The sequence below is a fragment of the Spermophilus citellus genome (genome assembly GCF_964194105.1).
Source record: "Spermophilus citellus genome assembly, chromosome: 3".
NCBI lineage: Eukaryota > Metazoa > Chordata > Mammalia > Rodentia > Sciuridae > Spermophilus > Spermophilus citellus.
The window spans coordinates 218,437,559-218,451,973 of NC_138184.1; the positions used below are offsets into that span (position 1 = coordinate 218,437,559).

The 14,415-nt window shown below is 47.1% G+C and overlaps 1 protein-coding gene across 1 annotated transcript in view; it reads left to right on the top strand.

Annotated features, from left to right (window-relative positions):
• Positions 1–14,415, top strand: part of TMEM178B (transmembrane protein 178B) — a 357,117-nt gene that overhangs the window by 318,204 nt on the left and 24,498 nt on the right. The gene's annotated exons all lie outside the window — the stretch shown is intronic.

Consider the following 14,415-nt stretch of genomic DNA (forward strand, 5'->3'; position numbering starts at 1 on the left):
ATCCACACGAATAAATGCCCGGCTCAGGTCTCTTTTGTGAACAGCCAGGTTCTGGGTTTCTGAGCAGAGGTGGGAGGAGGAGAAATGGACCATGCTGGTTCTTTATCCGCAGGTCAAGCTGGGAAAGGGAACTTGTCCTCTCGGTACACAGAGATCTCTGGAGCCTACTGAGCTCTGCTTTGGGGGGAGGAGGAGAATATTACAGGATCAGCTTGAGCCTGAAAGTTCCCCCATTCCCTTGAAGCACAGGCATTCTGTGCCAAAGGAGAGAGGAGGTTCTCCAAGGAGAAATTCAACTTTTACATGGACCTCCAAATGTAAAAAGATAAAAGTGGAGTGGCTCTGTTTGTAGTGATGCCTCTCTCTAAGTCTTCTTTGGATATATAAAGACAGCTCCAGTAAAACAGGGCTTTCCTGAGGGTCTAGAGAGGGCTCCCAGGAATCCAAGAAAAGCTGAGCAAATAGGTCTCAGGCAGAGCAGGAATCCCCAGGGGTGGCTCTCTCTCATCTCCTCCTCTTTGGCTCCTGGGCAAGTTCTCCACTGTCCTCTTCCCTTCAGGTAGGCACAAGGTTCAGAGCTTGCCTAGGTGCTAAGCCTGGGGCCTTTCCCTTCTTGGAGAACTTCTTTCCGGGTAGCTTCAGTGAGCTTGCAACCACAGCCAGGTGCAACTGGCTAGCTTGTCCTTTCTGACCAGGCCACACATTGCACATCAGACAATAAGCAGGTCAGAACTGGGTGACCGTGGATGGACCAAAAGCTGTGACTATGGTGAGGTCACTGGGACACCTCCCAAAGGGCTGAGGAGAAAAAGAGTGGGAAGCTTCCATCCACTACTGAGGCACTTCCCGGAAGCCTGGGGCTCTGGCAAAACAGTCGGAAAGCCCTGGCTAAACTTGATTCTGAGTCTGCAGCCCCTCCCTGCAGGCTGGAGAATGAGAGCCCTGCTTCCTGCTTGCCCCGAGTGGTGCTCACCTGCTGCATGCCAGAGCTGCCTGAAGAGTTTTCACAGAACACTGATACTGGGTCCCAAGCAGAGCTTCTGGTGGTCTGCCTGTGCACACCGAGCCAGGGATGAGTGGAACAAGTGAACCTTAGAGTACTTTCTAGCTCCAATATGGTATGGTACTAGGGACAACTGGTTGGCCAAGGCCTCTCATGATATATATATATATTTTTTAATATATATATGTTACATGTGATGTGTATGTGTGTGTGTTTACATATATATATATTTTTTTTCTCTAGCCTTCCATGATTGTTCCCTCAAGCCTTATGCAACAAAAGATAGGGTGGTACTAATGGGCCTGTTATTGCTGGAAAGGCCATCCAAGCCCTGATTATGGGGGGGTGGGGGGCAGGTCAGTCAGCTTTTGTTGGACTTGCACTGTATTTTTTAATGACGAAACCATACTTTCTGATAGTGTCAGTGTGACAATGAGCTTTCAGGATCTGCTGTTACAGCTCTTTCTTGATAATTGGAGGACATCCAGGCCAGAGTGAATCCATCTGACCCAAAGGCTGCCTAGGCTTCTCCTTCACCCTAGAGCTTTGTCATCCGTGACCCTAGGTAAAGCAGTGTCTTCCTGCAAGCAGCCAGGAGGGAAGTGGTGTCCACATGCTCGTGGATACCTTCAGGCCAGGCAGTAACAGAAGGGGCTAGAGAACAGAGCCATTAGCTGCTGACCCCTTGAATGATGGTCTTCTTTAGAAGATGAAGCTGGGGAGGTGGGGTGAAGGCACTCTCATTCTTCTCAAATTAGAGTCCTTTCCAATTGGGATAGACACAGACCTGGGAGTCCAGATGCCCAAGGCAGCTGCCATCTGCTGACCCATGAGCTTGGCTTAGTTGGGAACTAGGGAGGAAACAGACCCAGGCAGAAAGGTGGTGCCTCCAGGCCCTGATCAGCTGTGAGAGCTAATCTGAGAGGCTGGACGCCATCCCAGAAGTGTGGTCTGGAACCACAGAACCTCGTATGTCAGAGACATGTCAGCACCAACCCTCTGAGCACCTCTAGGGGTTAATCTCCCATTGTCAACCTGCTGAAGAACTTGAACAGCAAGCCACCCTCTACAGCTACCTCCCAGACACAGCAAAACATCAGTCACCAAACTGCAGGTGTTTCCCACAGAGTGAAACAAAAAGGCCCCATGGCCTAAGCTTTCACCCAGGTTGGGGTTTTACAGTCTGCAGCTGAACACAGACAGGTGGCCAAGGGCTCAGATGGGGCTGCAAGTGGGATGCGCAGGTGGGGACTACCTGCAGCAGCTTCTGGAGCTGGCCGGGCATGGGTGTGGCCAGCAGGAGGAAAGGAAGCAGCAGCAAGACTGAGAAAAGGACATTTGGAGTGAAGAATCACAGATGGAATTGCAGGTGACTTTAGGTGAAGCTGCCAGGGCTGAAATAAACACGGAAGAATCTATTCACAGCCCCGTCTCCTTTCCATAGGAAGCCAGGCCGCCTGCAGAGGGCACTTCTCCGGTCAAGGTTTCACTGTTTCTGGGTTAAAGAGAGGGCACCTGGCATCCCGTGAAATAACTAGCAACAAATTGTTTAATTAATGCTCAACCCAGAGGAGGTAATTAATTAAGCAGGGTAGCTTCGTCAAGCCTGGAGGCTGGGGGTGGCCGGTGGGATCCAGTTTCCCTTTTGGCAGAGCCTCCAGGGAGGATCTAGCCCAGACTGGCACAGCACCATTTGGGTGGCAGCAACTGTCCTGATGATTCATCAGTGATATGCAGAAGCTCAGGAACAGGACGACACAGGGAAAGATTGCAAGCTGAGGAGGCATGTGACGGCTCTGGTCACTTGTGATTCCCTTGCTGGTGTAGCTTGTGGACTCAGGTCTGCGTGTCTGGACAGCCAAGCCATGCTCCGCCCTAGCAAGGGCCCTCCACAACCCTCCTGCTGGAAGTGTTCCATCCGTTCTCTAGGCTAATGCTGGAGCCTCTACCTGTCTGCTCGAACTCCACCCCAGCCACTCTGGGATCAGTCCTGCACAGAGAAGTTAGCATCACTTCAAAAGAAGAAAAAGAAAGAAAGAAAAACAACAATAAATCAAATATTCTTCTCTTCTGCTGTCAATAGTCCAGTGGCTTCCAGTGGAACTTAAAACCCAAATTCCTTACCCTTCTTTAAGGGCCCTTTATAATCTGGCTGATACTGCCTCTCAGACCTCCTTTCCTGTTCCTTCCCCTACACTCATGCCCCTGCAGCCACACGGACTGCCTTTCTATTCTGGAACACACACTTTTACCTCAAGGCCCTATAGCTGGCTGATGCCTTTTTCTGCAGAGCTTCCCCCATAATACCTCATGAATGGCTCCTCCTCCTGATTCAGATTCCACCTGGAAGGTTCCCCCTCAGAGACGGCTCCTTTGACCTCCCATGAAGACACTGAGGGACTCTCTACATTTTAATTACTAAAATTTTCTGCAGCACATTCATTCATTCTAAAATGTTTGTTATTATATTTTGATTTTGGTTATTTTTATTTGGGCAGCTTAAAACTATAAATGCTTCTCTGTCGAAAGTTGTGTGGATCCGAATTCCATGCCTGGCTTAACCGGGTTTTCTGTTGAGGATCTCACAGAAAGAACTATGATCAGAGCTGAAGCTGGGGCTGGGCCTCATCTGAGGTTTCAGGTCCTCAGCCAAGGCTATCATGTCAGGGGGAGAATTCATTTCCCTGCCGCTGTGGAGCTCATGAAAGTTTGTTTATCCAAGACCGGCAAGAGAGGGAGTCTCCTACTTCTGTCTCTAACCTCTACACCCTCTTTAATTAGAGACCCTTAATTTTCAGAACAATTTTAAATTTAAAGAAAAAAGTGAGCGGATAGTCTAAGGAGTTAAGATTTTACCCCTACCCCTGTGTCCAATGTCTCCTTTATAAACAGGTTACATTAACGTGACACATCTGTTATGATTAATGAATAAATATTGGCATACTATTATTAACTGAAATCCACAGTTTACTCATAGTCCCTTATTCTTACCTGATGTCCTTCTCTGTCCCAGGCTTCCATCCACTCTGCATTTAATTCTCAAGTCTCTTTAGGCTGCTCTTGGCTGTGGCAGTTCCTCAGACCTTCCTTGTTTCCGATGACCTTGAAGTTGTAAAGAGCACTGGGCATATTATAGGATGACCCTCGGCTGGGACTTGTCTGATGTTTTTCGTATGCTTGGACTGAGTTGTGGGTTGGGGGGGTGGAGATCGCAGAGGTAAAGTGGCATTTTTATCACATCATTTCAACATGATTTATGACTGTGGATGTTGCTGCAATCACCTGGTAGAAGTCGTGTGTGTCAGGTTTCTCCACTGTAAAATTATTCTCCTCCAAACTATATTCTTCAGAGTGAAGTCACCATGTAGCCCACACATGAGCAGTTAAGATGGAGTGCTGGGACGCAGATCCTCCACATCTCCACATCTCTTATCCACATAAATTATCTGCAGTTATTTGCATGGGAGATTTGTTTCTTCTCCACTTATTTTTTCTATCATGTTCTCATATCTGTGTGGGTTCATGGGCATTTGGTTTGCACTTCTATTGTGACCAAATACTGCCTTATTTTGTTTCATCTTTGGCCCTTGAGAGCCCTTTCCATTGGCTCTTGTGCCTCTTTGACATGCGCCCATCAATGTGGAGTTTTGGTTTCCACTGTTTTTGTGGTTTGTTTGCTTGTCTGAATACTTTATGGCACTTCAAGGCACTCTGGGCTCATCTTGTATATTTCCTAGCCCAGTTCTAGAAACAGCCATCTCTCCAAGGAGCCCTCTTTCTTGTTATTGGAGAATGGTGTTAGAAACCAAGATCTGGGTAGTAGGCATCTGAAATGGTTTTGCCATTCTGGGTTTGCTCATTTTCTCTCTCCATGCCCTAAGATGTAAGCTCCATGAACTTCAGCACCTCATCTGCCTTGGCAAAGGGACACCTCCACAAAGGCATCTCTAATATTGAGAACAGGGTCTGTACCTTAATAAATCTTTGTTGGATGCACACATTGAAAAAGTGAGTGATCAGCAACAAACAGCAAGTGTTCTGCTTTTGTCTTGATAGAGCAGCTATTCTTCAAGGAATCAGCCTCTTATCTATATAGTTCCTGATCTTATCATCTCCAATTCCCTGAGATTCATCTTCCTCTTTTTATCTTTATTTGAAAGGTCCTAGGGTCTGTCTTCTTCTGTCATGAAATGTTTCAAATTTCTTTTGGAGGTAGAGTATGAATTACACACACATTCATGAAGAGCTTCCTGTCTTTTACCTGGAGTCATAGAATATTAGACATGGAAGGGACTTTAGCCGCCATCCAGTTAGACCTCCTTGTGTTTCAGATAAGAGTGGTCATGTCAGGTTGTCCTAGGTCACCCAGCTAGTGACTGGCAGAACTGGAACCAGACTCTGGCCTGTGACCCCAGCCTGGATTCTTGCAGCCCACTCGACTGCCGCTGCCTCCAGCACCCCCTGTTGAAGGTCCCCGGGCCCCACTGAGCCACACTTCTTTCCACACTAGCCTGACTCCAGTTCTTGCTTCTCAGCAGGTGCCAGTGCACCCACCATCTCCCTCAACTTCCTGTGTACCCCTCATTGTGTCCCCTCCTTCCTCGAAGGATAAAGGGGGCATATGCAGGAGCGGTAATGGGAAAAGGGAGTCATGGGGGTTTCTCTGGGCCCACCTGCGCTCAGTGTGACCTTCTTTACCTTCCCAGTCAGTCATAGGGAAGGAGAAGAAGCTCCAGCTATTAGGTGTGAGTGATGGCAGTGATTTGCAAACCAATGACTCCACATAGCCAGCATCTGTAGCCGCTTCACCGGTTCACCAGAGAGCAGAGAGCTGAGCAGTGAACCCAGACACTCCGCACAGCACCCCACAAAGACCTTGATGAAGACCCAACTTTGAAAACCTACAACCCGCAAAGGCAAAGCCCATGGCGATGTTTTATTTGAACAGTAAAGTGATTTTTAGGGACATAGAAATTAGAACAAATAGAGATTTCCTGGTGGGGCTCCTCTTCAGCCCTCCCCAATGTTGTTCCTAGCTCTGGCCCTACTTAGAAGCGTGACTGTAAGGTAAGGAGGCCCTAAGCTTGAAATTGGCCCCTAGATCATGAATTCATGATTCACGGGTCAGAGGGGGAACCCAGGAGCAAAGGACCTTCCCGGGCAGGGAGAATAAATTCAGCAGGTCAATGACTTTGCAAGACACAAAGCGGATGATAAATGGTAGTTGTTACTCTCATATATCTACCATAAGTAAAGCCCATTTTGATAAGCACAGAAGTGTCCATAATCTATCATGACCAAGCAAGGGTGACTCTGGCATAAAACCCGCCTACTTACCCTGCTAATCGACTTTATAGTTTCATGTGAGACTTCACCAGAACATCACAACTCTTCTCTTGACTCTTTATCTTACAATCTTTCAAAATCTTAAGCAGAGTTTTATAAGCCCCTTTACACCCTGGAATACACCTTTGCCCCTTGAAAGGTTTATATTTGAATATTTATTGGCGTTTGATACTTACATTTAAAGCAATCCCAGAGGGGAAAATTATGTCAGTAAGAGACATTTGTGGGGAGGGTACACATTATTAGGAGATTAGTAGATGGCATCTAGATTTAGCTCATGTCTCGTCAGTGGCCAGGATTGGTCATTCAGCAACCCAAGCAGCTAGAAGGCTTCATTTTCACCTTGAGTTGGAACAGACCCAAGGAGGTTACATCCTTGCCACCCAGTGGGACCACCCCTGTTATAGATGTGGGCTTCAGAAGACAATTGTGAGCAGCTTTGGTCCTTTGAACCCAAATCTGGTCTGTGAATTCCATATCACAACAACCTACCCACCAAACAAAAGCCACAGTGCCACAGTTCTCTAGAGCAAGGATGAAATACCCAGACAGGACAGAGCCTGGGAGGAGAATGGGAGGATGTGGTGCATGAAGACATCCTACCCAAGAAGAGCTTGTGTGGGAAGCCTGCCTTCATCTCATGTGGCCCTTGGCACACCTGCCATCCCCTACCACCTAACCGGGGATTATAGTGCTTGTTCAAGAAGTAGAGTCACCCAGTTAAAAGTGGAAACTACAGATTTTTTTTCATGAAGATCTATTCCAGGACCAAAGGAGCTTTGGACTATCCATGTGACAGCAGAAAATTTCCTTATCTGCCTTTCATGCTTTGCTTCAATTTGCTCATCTATTAAAAAGGGCTAATAATAGTATCCAATTCAAGCATAGCTGTGAGAATTATAGAGTTAACTCATGTGAAGGGCTTACAATGCCCAGTGTTGTCCTCAGTAAATTTTAGATATTATTATCTTAGCTACTGAGAAGCTTATTTTTTAAATAGCCCCCTTCGGTGACAAGCTGCTCTGAGCAGTCTCACACCAGCACTGCCAATGCCACACGCACCTGCAAGCCACGGAGATAAGAAAGATGAAATCCTTAGACAGATCACATCTCTTAGCTCATCACTACCCTACTCACTCATTCATTCTTCCATCCATTCTATAAATACTGATGGCCTGGTAAGTGACAGGTGTACAGAGGATAGAGTCCTCATGAAGCCAGGTACCATCTTCATCTCAATCCATATCTGTTGCAATTGTCCTCTTGCTTACCTTCTCACATTCTAGTTGGAGGGACAGACAAAAGGCAAGTACCATAAGTAAGTGAGACAGGTTACGTGGTAAGAACTGTGGATAAAGAGGAGGCTGGGAAGGAGAGAGGGATGGTGGCATCATTGTAGTTGAGGGAAGTCCTCTCAGAACTTGTATGAAGAGCAGCAGGCCAGAGGAAGACCTAGGGCAGGATCATTCTTGCACAAAGAATCTTGAGACATGCAAGGAACCTGGGATGGGAAAGAGTTTCTTGGATCTGAAGAAGTTAAGCAAGAGGGCAATTGCAATAGATATGGATTGAGATGAAGATGGTACCAAACAGATGGGCAGATCATGAAGGGCCTTGGAGACCATGGTCAGGGGGTTGATTGATTTAGGGGGCATTGATCCCTGTTCTGTCCTGTCCTTTATTGCACAGATTGTCCCGAGGCTCTCCCCTGGGCAATATTCAGGATTTTGAGACTTTAACCAGTGTCTCTGTACAACATGGCCACTCCCAATTTCAGTGAGAGGGGAATCACTGTGTCCATGCCTTGGGTGACCAGGTTAGGGTTAGGGTGGTACAATGCACCCTCAGAAGGTGTTGCAGCTATGCACCCAGGAGCATCCCTCTGTGCCAACCAGAACTGGCTACATAATTGGAGGGGCCCAGTGCAAAACGAATACCACAACCCCTTGTTCAAACATTATTAAGAATTTCAAGAGTACAATTGCAGAGCATTAAAGCAAGAAGACACTGTACAAGTCATATTCCCAGGAGGCCAGCTCAGCCTCCAGCATCTCCCAAGCACTCAGACACCTTGAGCCAGAACCCTGCAGCCTTCTTGCTGCAAGGGCTCCAGGGATCTTAAGATATCAAGTCTCTGTTCTGCTTATAGTTAATTCTCCCCAGTCAGGCCAAGTCTGATGTTGTGATGACTAAATAATCACAAAAAAAACCATGTGTGCCCTTTTCCTTATGACTAAACAGACTCCCCAAATATTGTGAAAACCACCTGTCAACAAGAGAAAGCTTTTATTTCTTGAGTGATAAGAGAGATCGTCAGCTTGCAAAACTTTGAGGGATCTCAGAGGGAGGAGGGAGGACCAGGATTTTTTAAGAACTGGAAGTTTGGTTTAAGGCCACTATTTCAATGTAGGTATTTGGTTAAGGCTGGGCAAGAATAAAGTCATAACAATTGTCTAAGAGTATATCAGTAACATCTAGGACTAACAGGAATGGCCAAGTGAGGATGTAGAAGCAAAGGGTTCAGAGAATCTTAAGAGGCACATAGTCTGTGGATGCTTTTAGTAGACTTTAGGCTAATTAGGCCATTTACCTAGGCAGGACAGTTCCAGAGGTAGAATAGCAGAGTCACCTGTCTGAATTATTGAGTGAATGCGGTCCAGCCTGGGACTCTGACACCCTGAGGCCTTCTCTCAGCCTCAGCAAGGTTGTGTCTTTCCTGGGATAGAACTGACACCACAGTGGCCTGGGTAGGAGTTCCTTGCTTCATCACATTGGACAAGAGCGGGTGGCAGGGGCACAGGCAGGAGGAGAGGGGAGGGCAGGGCAACTGGACGACCATCTCCACTGCCCAGTGGTAGTTGAAGAAGAGTTTCTCCACCAGCCTGCCAGGGGAAATGAAAGTCCAAGAAGCAGTGGTGGTGCCACAGTGCTCTGTTACCATGGAAACAGGGCATTTCCCGAGTGACTTCAAAATGCCCTCTCTCTGGGCCCTTCTGAGATGTTTTTTTAGAGATGTGCAAGTTTCAGAGAAAGGGAACTTGTCAAGCAAGCTTCTGACCCTTGAAACAAGTCATTTTCAACCAGAAAAATGCTGGTTGCTGGAGACCCCTCCTATTAGGCTTAACAGCTGCTCCCAGGAAGCAGTCAAGAGGGAGGAGCAGGATTAAGTGAGGGGAAATTTCTGTTCTCTTGGCCGCAGAGGTGGAGCGGGTATGGTGAGGGTGAGGTGAGAAGTGCCCCCAACTAGAGCCAGGCCCAAGGACATTGTTGCCTTCTTGAGGCTCCTTGTCACCCCACTTTCTGGTTGGCTGAGATGCACAACAAGCATCAGGACCTGGGGAAGAGCCTGAAGCCAAGGTACCAGACATCATAGCAAACCAGACCAGGCCCAACATGGGGACCCCTGAGAAGCTTCAGGCCTATTATAGTGGGCAGATTGGTGTGTACAAATGGAAGTTACAGCCCCCAGGTCTCATGGGTGCTAGAGACTCAGAGAACTGGCCCAGCCAAGAGGGCCAAGGGGCAGGGCCTGAAGGCAGCCCCTGCAGTGAGCAGCCAGGCCCACCCTGGCCCAGGGCAGCAGCTCTGCACCTCTCCTCACTGTGGACAGGTGGGTGAAGCCTGGAAAGTCCAATCCACTCAGCTGTCCATACTACACAGGGGCTCGAAGGCCTAAGGGAGAGTGACGACTCTGGGGCCACCTCAGAGCATTACATGGGAAAGGGTTAGGACTGTGGTCCTGGACACGTGAATTCAGTCTGCTCTGGTGAGCATACATCTGTCTGCTAGCAGAATTTGAGCAACTAGGACAGGAGGGTAGTGGCTTGCATCTTAACCATGTCTACTGAGGCCTGTACAAACCTGCTGGACTTCCCTGACCTTCTATAGTTCTCCTGATTTCAAATATCATCTCTCACAATCAGCTCATGTCCCATACCTCGTGTCTTGACTTGGGGTTTGGAAGATTCATGCACTTTCAATACAGAAGCATCAAAAGGTCAAGGACATCCAAGTTATGACAGCAAAAAGAAAGGCCATCCTCCCTGGAGTGACCCATTCATACCTGCCCCATGCTCCGTACTCATTAAATGCACAACCAGCTGTCTAGTGCTTACTAAGTCCTGGGTGCTAAGGAAGATAAAATAAGACCCACTGGGGCCTTGGGACTGTTCACAGTTTTAGAAGGGACTCAGATACCCATATCAATTAGTGTGATAAATTATCTACTTTCCTTTTCATGGCTCATACCTTTAAATGCAAACTATAAAAAAGAAAAGAATTCTGTGTCTTTTTGTGAGATAAGAGGACATCATCCTTCTACCTGTCTACCACTCTTGGAGGGGGAAGGTGCTGGTCTCAACCCAAAAGCCTGGAACAGGGCTGTTCATGGTTTGGGCAGCACTTTAGAGATCACAGAGCTTTTGAAGGAAGGGTAAGATCTTACTGACCTTCAACCCCCTTGGAAGGCAGGTGGATGAGGCAGAGAGGGGAGATCAGCCGAACACCCACGCTGGGTCAGCGTTAGGCACTGTCTCCTCCCATCTCACCAGCTGCCCTTTAAGAAGGGTATTACCACCCGCACTTGGCAGATAATGAACTAGACCCAGAGAGCCATGAAACTGAGAGTCATGCAATTAAGTATATGGTGAGGCCTTAATCTAAGATCTTCACCCTAATCCCCATTCTTCCTTCTGTGTTCCTGGAAGTGGGGGAGGAAAGAACTGATGCTGAGAGTGGCCACCTGGGATTAAAAAAAAAAACAGGCCTGAGGGCTTAACCAGCAGGGCAGACATTCACAAGTGTCCATGACATCTGTCCACCAGCACCCGCAGTGTCCCCTACCCCTCCCATCTGCTGAGAGCAGGTGGATATTTGCTTGGGGTGGGAAGGTAGGAAGGGAAAGGCAAAAAGGGAGGCCCTTCTGTTACCTACATGTTCCCAGGAGCCTCAAATCCAGATGAAGCAAAGGTCATCGTGGGTCAGGGTGAGTCCAAGCTCTGAAACCTTAGGCAAACTTAGCTTTCACACACCTCAGTTTCACCACGTATGACATTGCACCTACCTGGAGAGGATTAAAGAAGTCGACGTGCAGAATGCTTGGACTGGAGCCTGGCACCAGTGGGCACTCAGTGCAGTTGTGCTGGAATTGCTCATTCTGTCACCAGCTTACTTTTTTGCAGTTCCTAGCGATTGCTGAGAGCGTGCAGGCGCTTTGCTTAAGGGCACATTGTTCCTGAGGCGAGGATTCAAACTCCAATCCACTTGACTCCGAAGCCCGGGCTTTTAATTATCATGCAGCACTCTCCCCTATCAACCGATGTATATGATCCTCAAACAACTCAAGAACTGGTAGAGTCAGAGCTCACCCCATTCCAATACCTCATCATGCAGAAAAGGGGTGTTGTTTTTGGGCAGCAGAAAGGAGACTGGTTCGGTTCATGGAATGCTTCTTAGAGAAACGGGAAGAGGCCTTACCTTTTCATATATTCTCATACAAAAGGCAAAGCTTGGGGCTCATGAGACAAAAAGAATAATCCTTAGTTATTATTTCTGGAGGTTCACTACCAACCCACATCACCTCCTGAAGTCTGGTCTCACCATGTCAGGGAAACTGCTCTTTTTTGGAGATGTGCTTGCTTCCGACTACTCCACCTGTCACCTCCCCTTGAGCCTCCTCTTCCTGACAGCCCTAGGGCTCACCCATCTCTGTCGTTCCTGAAATTCTCTTCTCTTCTGAGGCAACATATTTGTGTTCTTTCTTCTTCTTTCTGCCTTTTCTGTTTCTTTCTTTCCTTTTTCCCTATAAACGTGTCCCCCTGTCGGCAACACCCACCCTCATGGTGTAGACACAGATGAGTCTGTACACAGATGAGCCTGGACCTCGGTGTAGAACAGTCTTGTCTGAGCTCCAGATCATGTTTTTTAGTTGTTTGCTGGACACCTCCACCCTCTGGGAATCTCAAACGTGCCTTCAGCTGTTCTTGTCTTTTCTCTACACACATGCATAACACGCGTGTTGTATGTTGACGGAATACATGTTAAATGCCTGACTTACTGCAGGTTCCCAATCAATGTCAGCTCTTCTCTTTTCCCTTCTGCTCTTGTCATCCTTGAAGATCAGTCTGTCACTCAAGTAATTTTTCTCTTTTCCATTTTCACCCTCACCTTTCCGTCAATCGTCAACATCTGCCAATATTTCCTTCGAAGTGTTCTCTGTGGCCCATTCATTCACTGCCACGCCTTGAGTTCCATCTGGGCCCTTATGACTGCTGTGGTGTTTGGGGACTCACTTAGCCCTTCGTGGAAATCTCTGTCCTACCAGTTGGTTGCCAGCCCTGAGCCTGCGTTTTCTCATCTGTAAAACAGAGATAGTGCTGCCTGCCCTGTAGGGCTGTTGTGCAGATGAGATGAGCAAACACAGAGCAAAAGCATCTAGCAGAGAATCAGCATTTCATAAATGTTCATTTCCCTACTTTCCACTCAATTCATCCTTTACAACATACTGCTTTTCTAAAATACACTAATTACCATGTCATTTCTCTGATGAAAAATATTCTGTGGTTCCCTGATGTTTATAGAGTAAAATCCAGTGTCCCCAGCCTGAAGTTTGGTGTTAGCCACAATCTGGCGTCCTATGCCTTCAGCCACGTGTCCTGTGCTCCACTGGAACAGATCGCTCATGCTGCTTCTGTTGAAGCCCTGGGCTTTCCTCAGGGCTCAACTTGCAGTCAGAATCTTCCAGAAACCTTTCTGAATTGTCTTAACTAAGTCCAGACTCTTCCTCTTCCGCTGAACTTACATCATTCTGAGGACACTTGCCTATTGTGAGTAGCTTAGAGAGCAGATTTCTGCCCATTGCCTATCTCTCCCATGTGTCAGAACCTCTGTGGTGGCAGGGAGTCCCTTCCTTGTTGCTGCTCTAGTTGTCATTTTGTCCTCTTTATTTTAAACCTTCATATGGTTTCTGTAGTTTGACTTTTCACTTGGGTGCTTTCCGCTAAAGGGACATAAATTAGAGTCAGCAACTTCTTCTAACCGTCTTTCAAATATTTGGAGCAACCCTATTGCGCTTGTTAATGATCTTACTCATCGACTCAGTACCCATCAGTTGGCGCTTACTGTTTTCTAGGTATTCTTCTAGCCTCTGGGACATGCTAATAAAGATGTGCATGGCACGGTCCTGGAGGGCCACTCAGGCAGTGGTTGCTCAGACAAGTAGGGTGGCAGGTGGCCTGTGCCGTAACAGAGGGAACTGTGAGAACACTGAGGAAGCCTCCCTCTGCTGGGGAGTGTGACCGCCTCCTAGGGGAGCTGCTGGTGGAGGCTGAAGGAGGAATCAGTAAACTCACCCTCTGTTTACCTTTGCCCTGCAGAGGCTCCTCATGTCTATTAAATGAAACTGTTCCTGGCCCCGGAGATGGCACCTTTTCAGAAATAGTAGGCCAAGGCTTTATTATTTATTTAAGATTATATATATATATATATATATATATATATATATATATAGGATTTATTCTTTATATAGGATTTCACATGTTACTAATACATTTACATTTTTTAAATATCTCCATGTAAGTGAACAACTCTGGTGAACGAGGCAATATCCCTTTTATCTGGAAAAATAAAAATAAAAAGGTCAGATCACTTTATATGAAGTTAAAACATAAATCTATGATATTTGATCCCTCAATTTGGGACCTGAGTAGGAAGGAATGCCGGTAGATGCTTTCTTCTCCCTGAGGCCCTGTAAAAACCTAGCAATCTCTTCTCAAAGATCCTACTGCACTCTTAGCTACGTTTTATTAAAAAATAATGGCTAATTAATGAAAATGCTTTCTATGGCTCAGCTCTTCACATTTTCAGATAAGTTCCATGGAAATCGTATCTCCCAGAAGCCTCTGGGTCACAGTTTTTTACACACCCTCAGTTAGTGGCTCAGGCTGACTGGCCAGCCGTGCTCTGCTTACTGCAGCATCTCATTAAGGCCCACAAGGTAGGAAGCTTCTCCACACTTTTTAGAATGCAGACTCCAGATTCTGAGGTCCTCCTGCTAAGGGAGGAGAAGG